We start from the raw sequence: 12742 nt of genomic DNA, 5'->3' as shown, positions 1-12742 counted from the left end.
CTAAGCGCTATGATCGTTTCTCATCAATATGTAAAGACACAAGCCCTTCAGGATAGCACTATTGAAAATTTTTCTCCTTCTGACCCATAGTTTCACTTAGTATGAATCCATATACTATTCACCAGTCTGTTATTCTTAATTCTAGAACTTATTACGTAGGATAGTGAGTAATTCCTCAGTCATGTGACTAGCATCACCCCAAAACCCATTTGAAAAAGACTTGTTTTGGCCCAGCAGACTCCCAGTGGACAAGTGCTACAATCTCTCTGGCTAATATTGAGGGTAGGTCAAAATTACTGCACAGCCTTTGCAGTGGGGATGAAAGGAGGAAAAGTACACAGATGTGATCTATTTTTAACCCACTGTAAAGTTGCTGAATTTAAAAGGATCTAAACAAGATTACAGGCCGACCTCCCCGTCTATGCCAGGATTGCAGTTATAATAACTCTTGGAAATAACAGAATGTTTTGCAAGCTTCAAAGCGTCTTTGAAATCATGAATTAATCTACATAGAAGAGCTAGCCTTTCAGAGTTCAATAAATGCACATGCCAGGAAAACTGGTTCACTCCAAAGCTAGAGGACAGGAGCCAGACAATCAGACTCTAAACCAAGCAGTTAACAGCTGGAATCGAAGTGCCTCCTCCTTCCTGCTGTTCCCAATTATCATCAACTTCTGTTGCAATGCGTGACTGGTATAATTTTACCGTGTTTTTGTTGTGTGTGTGTGTGTGTGTGTGTGTGTGTTTTAAAATAATGCAGCACAGATATAGCTTCTCAAAGGTGTTCAGGGGCTCCTGTGTTGAATATAATCCAGGGTTCCAGTAGCCCTTCACGATGGCTAGTTTGTACAGAAATTCCCTCACTAGCCGTGGTCTCTGACCTTCTCCATTTGAGCACACTATTTGTTCATTCCTAAGCTTGGACTTCATCCCGAAGAGAGACTAAAATAACCAATGGACTTTCACGCCCTAATGAAGAGGATGCCCCGATAGGCCAGGTGTCCTTTCCCAGTCAGGCTGCCGCATTCGTGGTCTGACCCAGGGCACACGCGGAGGCTCCAACCCACCTGCGCTCTGCTGGCTGTCCTAGCGGTAGTTTCTGATTGGCAGGGGGCACAGTGTAGAGAGAGGAGGCCCTGACTCGCTCTTTGTCCACTGATGTTCCACGGAAAGACCCTTTCTTAGCAAAAGGGTCTGTGACCAAATATGTTTGGGAAATACTGGGATAAACAGCAAATGAAGGCAAAATTCTTTGCTGCCGACTTCACAGTGCCTTTCACATGCTAATGGACTTTGCAACTCCGTGCGGCCAATATAGAGTGTCTGTTGTGGGAGGACGAGCCACTGGCATTTTTCATCACTGTTGCATGAACCGTGAGACCTCACTTTGTAAAATGACCCTTTTAAATGCTACAGGGTGTTTCCTGCAGCTCTTGCTGTCGTCAGAAACGCCACTTCCCCAAGGCAGGCTTTGCTTAGGAAGATAGGTGAAACCATCCTGGGCCAGCTGTGCTTCTCCCCATTCAAACCCCTGGAGTTAAGGCTCATGAAGAATGCCCCTGCCCCTTGAGACTGTTCTCAAAGGGAGATTTCCAGGTCATGGATTTAAGAAAAAGGAATTTGTGTTCTCCCAGCAGCTGTCAGAATCCATTCCTCAGCCCCCAGCTGGGAGGCCTCTGCTTTCAGTTGCAAGGGGCGGCTCATCTGTCTGTAGGGAGTGAGGAGAGTCTCAGTGGGCTGGCCACAGAGCCCTCCCACCTCAGGACCCCGAGGCAGAGGCGTTTTGTTCTGTTTCTACAAGGGCCTCAGTGGCTGGCTCTTCCCACCATTCCATAGAAGTCAGCGAGGAAAGTTACCTCTGGCTCATGTGTTCAGGGTTGGATAGAGTTGGGAAAACATGTGAAGAGGAACAGCCAGTAGGGCTTCGAGGAGCTAATTATGATTTCCCAGAGAGCTCCGTCTGAGACAGGGTGAGGCCAGCAGGGGAGAGTGTCTCTACTCTGTTTAAGGCCCATGGAGAGAAGAAGATACAAAATGCAGATGGAATCTCCCATGGCCATTAACCGGTCTCCCTGGTCCTGTTTAGTGTTGCTTCTCACTCACTACCCAAAGTTAGGCAGCTAACCTGTGCCCAGCACATACCATGGTATCAGACATTCTCATATTTGAAACTCACAACAACCCTAGGAAGTAGGTTCTCTCATTATCCCTGCTTTACCGATGGAGAAACTGAGGCCCAGAAAGGCTAAGCAATAGATGTGAACTTCTAGAAGCCTGGGATTGGCTCATACTCTCCTCTGTTCTCAGGTGTTTTCCAAAGAGCACATAGGAAATGAGATACCGGGGTTTATCCCCAGGTCAGTCTTGTTTGAACGCCCATGCTCTTCACCACATTTCTTGGCTCCAGGATGCTCCCAAGCTTTTTTTTGAAAGCTAAATAGTCACATGGCATTAATTATTTTCTATGATTGCTCATTAGCACAGATGCTCTCCCTTTCCAGTATCTATGCAGCTCATGAATAAAATGCACGCCTGGCCTCATCGTTGAGGCAGCCAACGTGAGGGAGGTCTGCTGGGGACCATCTGCAGGCCCCTGTCTACTTTTCTGGGGCTTGGCCCCACAACATCGGCATAGGCAGTGCAGCCCCAGGAGAAGAAATCTGTGTATTGGTGTTGAGTTGCCGCTACACAATCACATCTTCATTCTGTATCTGCAACAACAGTCACTGCTCTCTTCCCACTTGCTGCCCTGCTCCTTGCCTTTGGGTCCTGCTCCACCCCCTCACTCAAAACCCACTGGTGCTCAGCCTGGAAGAAACAACAGGGCAGAGCCTGATGAAAGGAAGGCATCCACGTGGGATCCTTTCTGTACTTAGGGAACTTGGGATAATTCTAGAGCTGGAAAGGGAGCCCAGCTGCTAGTCTGTCCCCGCCCTGTTCTCTGGACTCACAGATGGTATCACAGATGACACTGGCTCAGGTCACCCAGAGGCAGCACCTATGAACTATGCAGGGGCTGAGGGTGAATTGAGAAGCGGGCGCGAGACGTGCTGGGAAATCAGGCCCGCAGACATTCCCACAGGATGGGCTGCAGATGCCCCACAGCGGGGAACAGAAAGAACATAGGAAAGGATTTTCCGGGCTCCTAACACGTGCCTTCTTCAGGGCTCTATGCCCTTGGACACACTTCCGTGGCTGCACTTATACCTTGTTGTCATGATACACATTAGGTGTCGCTTTCCAGACTCGTGTTTTCTAACTGCACGACCCACTGCACATTAGAAGATCAAGATATCAATTCAATGGACTGTAATCAGTATTTTTAAATGAAAAAGGATAGAACCGCCCAGCAAGATGCTTTGTTTTGCATCTAGCAAGGCAAAACAGAACAACCCAGTCCACATATATGATTGAAAGGTATCTGCCGCTATAGGTTCAAAGCAAATGAATGTGAAAGCTGTGGCTATGAGAATGGAGGGATGCTCTAGGTCTATTCTTTTCTGCATCCCCAACCCGCGGGGCCAAGTCCCAGGCAGGCTTTGCCCACCACAGGTACTCGCTGGAGGTCGGGCGGGCGGTCCCAGTGGGCCTGTCAGAGCACTCATTCAGGAAACAGCATAGCTTCCAGTCACTGGTTTCTCTTTCCAGCTTTCAGCCCTGAAGCCAAAAGTTATGTTTCAACAACTTCACAGGGGGTAGAAGGTAGCAGCACGATCAGTCAACCCTAGTGACCCTCAGAGGAGGCCCTGACCTCCTTTTCCAGCAGCTGCTAAGCCAGGCGGAGCTGGTCATTGTTTTGTCATTACGTAACCCCGTAGCAGCAGTGGCCGCTCACTCCCACTCACCTCCGTGCTTGCGTGTGCGTGAGGGAGACTGAAGCCTGACTCAGCCTCTGTCACAGAAACCTGCTGGTCTCTCTGTCCACAGGCAGCATGCATACCTCTTTTTTCCAACATCTTTGTCTCTCTGGAGAACAGAATAGAAGCAGAGGGACTGATTTTGTAGTGTAAGGACTCCAAGGACTGGAGAGGAGACATGTCCTCACAGAGTGGCTAGATCGCAGGACGAGTGTTCCAAGGGGAGATTTAGGGATTTCTTTTCCGTTTAATACCTCCAGTGTTTTCGTTTGGTTTTGTAACTACGAGGAGGCCATCTAGTATATGCTGCCTACAAGCACTCACTTCATTCTCCTGCTTATCTCTGCTTACAAGAGGCCGTAGAGAGCAGGGCTGACACATCCGGGGTCACACTGTCTGGGTTGAACTCAAGCTCCACCACTTACTTGCTGTGTGACCTCGGACATATCACTTTAGCTGCCAGGGCCTAGGTTTCCAGATCTGTGAAATGGGGATAATAACAGTACCTACTTTATAGGTCTGCTATGAGAATCAAATGAGTTATTTCATCCAGAGCACTCAGAACAAGAAGTTTTTATGAGTTTGTCATCCCAGCCAGACTGTGACTCGAGAAAAGAGTCGCCTTGAGTATCTTTATATTCCCGTGCATAGCCATTACCTGGGCATTTGGTACATAACAGAGTAACTGCTGAGTGAACAAGTGATTTGAATAGAAGAGAACAGACACCCAGGCATTTCATATTTCACTACTGATTTGCTCATGCCAGGAAGACATGGAGTTCTGGTGGTCTTTTCGTTGCGCCGATGGGAAGCCATGTTTATAAGGCTGTAATGTGTTTTTCCAGACCCCCTTTTTCTTCTCCACCATGAGTCCAAGCTGTTGATCGCCCCAGTTTTCAGGGGATATAGACTGTCCCTCCTGGGGCAAGCTGTAGGGAGACGGTGACATTCTGTACCTGTGCCAGGACAAGACAATTCCAGGGAATAGAGGCCAGCGGGACCAGACCCTGGCCCCCCAGGGCACAGAGGCAGAAGCTCAAAACCCCTTGGCCCTGACTGCCCAGAACACACCAGCAGCATGGTCTCTGTGCTGGGACAGAGCCAGTGTTCTGCTCCACAAGTGTTTGCTGCTCCCCCTCCCAGCCTCATGCTGTAGGGAACTAGAGGCGCCCATCCCAGACACTTGGAAGTGGCTCCCAGAAATCAATCTTATTTATATAAATGTCTGCAGGCAGTGAAAGTTCAGAAAAATGGCAGTTTGAGATTCTCCGCATCAAATAACTCCTCTGTGAGAGGGAAGTCAAAGCAGCTGGATTTTGCCCTTCCTAAAATTAGAACCTCATTCTCATTGCTCTGCAACTAACATGCTTTCCTGTATACCTCAGACTGTCCGAAGAAGTCTGCCACCCCCACCTGTTCTGGTTACCTTTACTACATAAGAAGTTGTCTCCAAACATTGGCTTACAATAATATTGGTCATTTATTTTGTTCATGAATCTGTACAATGGGCAGAGCTCCACATGGAAAGATTCACCTCCAACATGGCGCATTCACAAGGTCAGCAAGTCCAGCCTGTGAGCTAAGGGACTCAGTGCCTCTCCACACAGGCCTCTCCATGTGCCCCGGGCTTCCTCACAGCATGGCAGCTGTGTGCCAAGGACGAGCATCCTAAGACAGAGAGCCAGTTGGAAGCCTCAGAAGCCACATGGCATCCCTCCCATACCGTCCAGGCAGTCACAAACGCCCACCTGAGGCCCAGGGGAGGGGACATACTCTCTTCCACTTAGGAGGTAAGCAAGAGTATGAGAAGCAGAAAATGTTGTTGTTGCCACTTTGGGAAAATACAGTATGCACTCTACCTAAATATACATTTGACTGTCCAGCCGGGCAAGGACAGCATTTGGCTAACTGAGAGTTTGCCCTCCAGTCTCGAGGACAGAAAATTCACTCACACTTCCGACCTGTTTTCAAAATAAGTGAGTCCCAAAAGGCTTTGATAATGAAAGGCCTGCCTGCTGTTTGCCCATAATCTTTTTTAATAATCAATCTGGAAAAAAAAAAGAAGGCTTGAGAGAGGAGTGAGTGATAAGAAACTGGGCTGTAGGACCTTCCTCTCCCAAGCTCTCTCCATCAAGCCCTGTAAGTTAAGCAGACAAGCTGGGGAGAAGAGCAAGAATGCCCACAAGATCATTCTTCTTGCATCTCTAAGAAAGTGTTTCAAGTCAGCCAAAGGCACTCTTCAGCCAGTGGAGAAACTTGTGGTTAGCCACATAAAACTGCCGGCTTCAAAGGGCAGTGCCCTGGGGGAGGGGAGATCTCCAACTAGAGAGAAACAGCTTTGGCAGAACCTGACATGCTTCCAACAGCCACGTCTTCTCTCCAAATGCTTGTTCACGGAGCACCTTGATCTACTTAGAGGAAAGCTTGATAGTGATCTAATAAATAAATCGAAACATACCTTCCCCCCTCTCACTACAACGTTAATTTAATTTAAAACTAGCATGTCTAATAGGCAGCACTTTTAAAATGCGTTTCTGGAATTTGTGGTTTGGATTTCAGTCTCCTGAAAATAATATATTTTATATCTACTCCATGTGTTTGGACTCCAACTTGTTTTGACTAAAGGACATGATTTGTCAAGATGTTTTCTCTGCTGGAATTAGTGTGAGGAGTGTGGGTTTTATCTAAAAATTACACGAAGCCATTTTACCTCTTTATATATGCGTTTTTTAAGAAGTTTGTTGTTGTTGTTGTTCCTTGTCTTCTATGGCCATGCTTAACTGGAAAAAACTAAAAGATTTATGAAAGAGAGTCTAAGCAGACCCAGTGCTTGCTTCTGGGCCCTTTCCTAGAGTCATTGTGGGAGCTCCATTGTCTTGGGTGGCAATAGGAAAAGGCCCACGGGGAGAGAGGGAACAACTGCTCAGGCAGGCCCTGAAAGCCTGGTGGTGGAGAGGGGATGAGAGTTGAGACATTTTCCGTTGCAATTAAAATACCAACAAATCGCACTAACTTAATCAAAGAAAGTGTAACTTACGGTGAGGCCCAAGGAATGTGTTAGGGAACCCGAGGACAGCAATGCAGGGCATCTTGGGAAAGACTAGGACTGCGAGCTGGAAAGCCATCAGGAAACCAGTTAGTTCTGTGCGACTCGCTCGGGCCGGCAGCAAATGCTGAGAACAGCGCCCAGCATGTTGCAGGCACTCTCTAAACAGTAGCTAAATGAAAGGCTGGGGAGCGATGCCCCAGTTTTGGGTTCATCTTAAGAGTTCAGCTTTGATTCAGCCTGATCTATCTTAGGTCAAGTCTTGGTTCCTAGCGAAAGATCTAGAGTTGGCCCAGCCTGGGACAGGGATCCATTCTTGGACTATTATTCAACCATGGTTGAGGGGCAGGATCACGCTATACCTCCATGGCTGCCAGGAGGCCACCCCATGACCACGGGGATTGGGGACACTGTTCACTGTGGGTTGGACAGACACCTACAGAGGCATTCACCGCAGGGGTGAAGTCTGCTGTCGGGATGAAGGGCAAAAATGAGGAGCCTCAGGTGAAATTCATGTCACATCCTTAGGCTGTGGGAGCTGGATGTGCCTAGAGGTCATCTAGTCCATCGCCTCATTGTTGAAACACCCCACAAAAATGAGCCTCAGAGAGATGGACTGTTGGCTTAGGTCAATTATCCTTCATGGTATTTCTGACAAGAGGAAAACATCTCAGCCCTTGGTATTTGTTCATTAAGTACACATCCTGAAATTTCTTTTTGCAACACTATTTTTAACTATTGTTTATATTTTCTTCTTCTTAATTATACTCCATGCTATGAGGTAGGGTTTGATTTCTGTCTAACATTAGCTAAATGTGATCCATAAATTCTAGTGAGATGGACTTGGGTAGGAATCATTAAACAACACCAAAAACTTGGTTTTGGCAGTCTGCGAACTTTGTCTGCCTGTGAGCAATTATTGACAGCCTCTGTGTGCTTCTCCCTGTGGTGGGTCAGGAAGATAGAGAAGCAAACTGGATACTCTACCTGCTGTGGCATAGGTTCCATTGTGCAGCTTACAATTTGTTAGGGAGATGGACAAGAAGATTGAGGATTGCAGGCAGGAAAGATAAGTGGTGTGCCGGAGGGCATGTGAGGACACAGGAGGAGGAAGCAGCCTAGGAGTCAGAGAAAGCTTCCCAGAAGAGCTGAATGTTGTCAGACCAGTAGGAGTTAGGAACGAAGTGTTGAAACGCCATGATACACGGAAAAAATTACAGGCAGTTCTAAGTGGCTGGAGCTGAGAGTGGCCTGTGGGGAGAAGAAGAATATGGAGACAGAGCCATAAGCAGAGGCTGTATCACGAGGGGTTGGAGGATGGAAATTTGACCAGAAACAGTGAGGTGCCATTGAGTGTGTTTTAGTAATATATAACCACTTTATGTTCTGTAAAGATTGCCCTGGCAGCAGTGAGAGAGGGGGAAATGAGGTCAGGCTGGCATCAGGAGGGAGAGGAAAGGTGAGATAAGAGTCAGCCCTCAGGGAGGGCTGAGGGAATGGGGGTAGAGATGAAATGCTGCTGGATTCCACAAGACTGGGTGTTGACTGGAGGTGGGAGTACACGAGAGGACAAGCTGCTTCCCCTCTTTAAGCCTCACTTGTCTCTCTGTGAAATGGAGCTTCTACCTACTTCATGGAGTCTAAGGGTTGCATGCAGTAATGCTTGCCCCACCCTCTGTTTTATTTTCCTCCACAGCACTTACCACCTTGCTTCCCTACCCATTTAGTTACTGATTTTGTCCTCCTCCTCCAACGAAACTGTAAGTTCTGCAACGGCAGGGATTCACCTCTGGTTCATTGTCTGATGAATCCCTAATGCCCAGAGCAGTGTCTGGCTCATAGTCATTGCTCAATAGTTATGGGATGGGTGAATGAATACGTAAAAAGCACAGTGCTAGACGTGAAGTGTTCAGTGGCATTGGCCGTGCCCTTACTAATTCCTGCTGGGAGAAAGCCATTACCAAGCCCCCTTCAAAGTCAGCATGGCTATTCTCAGAGCCTAGTGCCCGTAAGGCCAAAGCTTCTGTTGCACTTTCCTGCCCACTGTTGAAGAATGGGAGACCTGACCCTTGCCTGGGCTAGGGACAGGTGAGTCACACATGAAGAGAAACTGAATGGAAGAGAAATGGCAGCGGGATTTCCAGAACTAAAGAGCTCCATTGAAACTGGAAGCAGCGGAAACCCTTCTCATAGAAACCAATCAGGACATCAAAGAGCGCGTTGGGCCCCACAGCTGCAGAGACGTTTTCAGCAGTCTCTGCTTCAAAGGCTGGGATGGATGGTGGAGAGAAGCAGTCTTCCCTGACTAGAACTGAGGTCTTAAAGTGACAGCCAAAGAAGGTTTGGAAAATGAAAGAAAGAGGGGCAAGTCTGATTTGCTTTATCAATCTGTGCATTTTCGATGACCGTGATGATGCTTAAACTTTAATCTTCAAAGTGCCTTATGCCGTGAACTCATATACAAACAGGACTCAGCTGTGTGTGGCGGATTATAAGGCATGTGTTATTCTGATGGAAAAGACTCCACTGCCCAATCGCCTGCCAACTTGACAGGTTCTAAAAGGAAAGTCTGGTATCAAAACATAAATCTAAACAGAAACAAAAATAGCAACATGCATTAATCAGACCCATCTATTTGTACCAAAACCCACATTCCCTCAACTCCCTGGCCCCAGGGTACTGTTCTTTGTTGTTACTGTTTTTTGGTTTTTTTTTCCTTTTCATTTTTCAATACATCCTTCCAAGATTCTCACAGTGTACTTCAGAGTCCAGACTCTCTTATGGAAACCATATGTCTTCGGGAACATACCGTACCACTTGAAATTCTGGAGCCAGTTTTATTTCTGTGCCAGGATTAAGTGAGAAACAACAATTGTTTGTAGGGCTGGAAGGAACTTCGGGTTAGTTACTCAGCCAGGAAGAACACACATAAAGCAATGAGAGTTTCTAAAAGACTTATGAAAAAAGAAAGGCATCTCCAACTAACCTGTGGATCTCATTTATTCATTCATTCATTTTATTTATGCAACGTTTGTTATGCTGCACGAGGTCAATGCTTAGAGCGCAAAATACCAAGGTAAATATGATTGGTCGCTGCCCTCCAGTAGCTTACAGTCTAGGGTAGAAGACAGCAGGTATAGCAAGGTAGCAGCCCAGTCTGACAAAGCGTAGGCAGAGGTCACAAGGCAGAAGCTGAAAGACTGTTAGGGAGAAGATGCTTTTTCAAGGGAATAAGAGGGAAGGAGGTAAAGAAAGGGAGGCGAGGGTACTTTACACAGTAGAAACTGTCTATACTACATAAACAATAGGGTGCAGATGATATTCAAACTATTTAATGGAATGGATAGTTCCATTTATTATTAAATGGATAGTTCCATTTAGTAGATTGGAATGCCATGGGCACAGAGAGAGGCCAAAGCCCACTGGTGTGGTCCTAGCCGATGCCTGTGGGCTGCAGATCTTTCCTACGAATGTGGGAGTAAAAAAGGCAAAGTATAATGTCGAGTGTTATACGTCAAGATGTTAGTTACCCTTGGTGAGGGAATGACAGGAGGGGGCCATGAGAGGGTCTCCGGGGTCCTGGCTTTCTGTTTCTTGATCTGGTTGCTGATGCCACAGGTTTGTTTACTTTGTGAAAACAAATGGATGTGAATGCTTGTGATAAATGCTCTTTTCAGTGCATATGTTGACTAAAGTATCATATGTTTAACAAAATGTTCCAAAACAAACAAATAAACAAATATCCTGCCTTTGGCATGTTTCAAATCATTGGGAATGGCTCTAGCAAAGAGTGTGTGTGGAGGAGAAAAAAATAGAGACATAAATCAAAGCTTTGTTATGAGCGTTTTATATACTGAATTAAGGAGTTTGAACTTTATCCTCAGAATCATGAGACTCTTTGGAGAGAATGTGAGTGTGTGTTAGAGCTGAGGGGGGTTAAAAGTATGGCCTCCAGACTTTGGCCTCTGGTTCCATGATTTAGTCATTGTATATATACCTCAATCTCTTCATCTGCAAAATGCACTAATTGTGTTGGCCTCCTAACAATGTTTTGAGAATTGAATACGATAATACACAAAAATATTTAGCACAGTGCTCAGTATATTCAGTAAGAAATATTTGCATTTTAGAAAGCTTCCTCGGCCAGGAATGAAGAGACTGGATGGGAAATGGCCAGAGCAGGGACAGGGAGATGAATTAGAAGGCGGTGGCAGTAATCCACTAAAGAAGGAACCAAAGCCTGACCAGAACAGGGGCAGAAGAAATGAAGGCGAGATCATTAAATGTGAGGGGGTGGAAATTAGAAGGACATGATCTGGGAGATGAAAGAGACAGCAAAGGCTACGATGCCGCTCGGGTATCTCTTAGGTGCCTGTGAAGGTGTTGATGCTGTTAGAAAGTCAAGAGGAGGAATAGACTTGGGGAAGATCTGGCATCAAATGTGAAACCTGTTGGTATTAGGGATCCTAGGAGGCATCCCAGTGGGGGTGTCCACTCAATAGAGATGTCTGAGCTAAAGACACAGAGCTGGGAAGTAGGTAAAAGGTTGTTGAAGGCATGTGAGTAGACGAGGTCCTTCGAGGGTGAGGCGTTGAGTGAAAAGAGCAGGGGCCAGAGTTGGAGCCCTAAGTAGCATCAACACTTAAAGGGGCCGACCAAAAAAAGGAACCTATGAAGAAATTTGAGAAGAAACAGAAAGAAGGCACAACCAAGAGAGTGCTATTGTGGTAGCCAAGAAGGATGTCATCAACTGTGACAAATGCCATAGAAATGACCAGTTAAACAAAGATAAAAAGGTGTCCATTGACTCCTTCATGTGATGGCCATTGGAGACTTCAATGAGAGCAATCCCAGGGGAACAGTGGGACAAAAGCAGAATTGTCATGGGTGTATGGTATGTAGATTAGAACAAAACAGTTAACAAGTGCAACCAAGGGGAAGGAGAGCTACAGGGCAGGCAGGGAACTACAAGGGAGGAGGGCGTTAGAATCTTTCTGTAAAGATCAGAGAGTTTCCTAACTTTTTTCGGTATTCACCACCATCCATTTTGAAAAAGTTTAGAGATTTCTCTCTCTCTCCCTCTCTCTCCCTCCCTCTCCTTCCCTCCCCCTCTCCCCCTTTCCCTTCCTTCCTCCCTCCCTTCCTTCCTTCCTTCCTTCTTTTCCATTCTGAACTTCCTCTCCAGAAGCCAATGGGTAACTTATGTAACTGAAGCACTTAATATACTACCTTTTTAAGTGTTTCTAAAATAAGATGTTGAAAAGTGGGTATGTTTAAGGAAGGGAGCCAGAAGAACCCAATTGAGAAAGGCATTGGAGCAGGGTTAGAGAAAGGGCTCTGGTCAGCCTGTTGTCCCGCCCTGCTCCTCTTGGGGACTGCCCAGTGGCCCCAACATGGCTTGTGCACTAGAGAGTGTGAATGAGTGAACACACTCACTACCGCGGTCTACCCTCCCCTTGCTGGAGTGGAAGCCTGTGTCTCCCACCTCTGGCTTCAGTGGCCATGTGAGCGTCTGGCAGCACCCTTCCTGTCAGGACTCCATGCTTGCTCTGTCCTGGCTGGGCCTCCAGCCTGCTCCACCGGACGGTGCCCGTTAGCCTCCGGAACGTAGCTCTCACCCCTTCTCCCGCCACTCCTCACCACCCCCACTCTGGCTTCCAGGTTCTGCTCCAAACTTACTTTCTTCAGGAATCCTTCCTTGTCCTGTGCAATGAGTCACCAAATCAATGTGTTGTGCATTTTGCCTTTCCTAAAGGGTTACTGTGAGTCATTCTCATTTTAGTTTATAATAATGCTTTGCCTTACTGGTGACGTCATACGGCGGAGTTCTCCACAGCCT

The 12742-nt window shown here is 46.8% G+C and overlaps 1 protein-coding gene across 2 annotated transcripts in view; it reads left to right on the top strand.

The window, feature by feature from the left end:
* The window catches only part of SCFD2 (sec1 family domain containing 2), a 455173-nt gene that overhangs the window by 347054 nt on the left and 95377 nt on the right, over nucleotides 1-12742 (top strand). The gene's annotated exons all lie outside the window — the stretch shown is intronic.

The sequence above is a fragment of the Rhinolophus sinicus genome, chromosome 1, assembly GCF_057876585.1.
Source record: "Rhinolophus sinicus isolate RSI-liver-muscle chromosome 1, RSI-T2T, whole genome shotgun sequence".
Lineage (NCBI taxonomy): Eukaryota > Metazoa > Chordata > Mammalia > Chiroptera > Rhinolophidae > Rhinolophus > Rhinolophus sinicus.
This window is presented reverse-complemented; position numbering and strand designations above follow the sequence as displayed.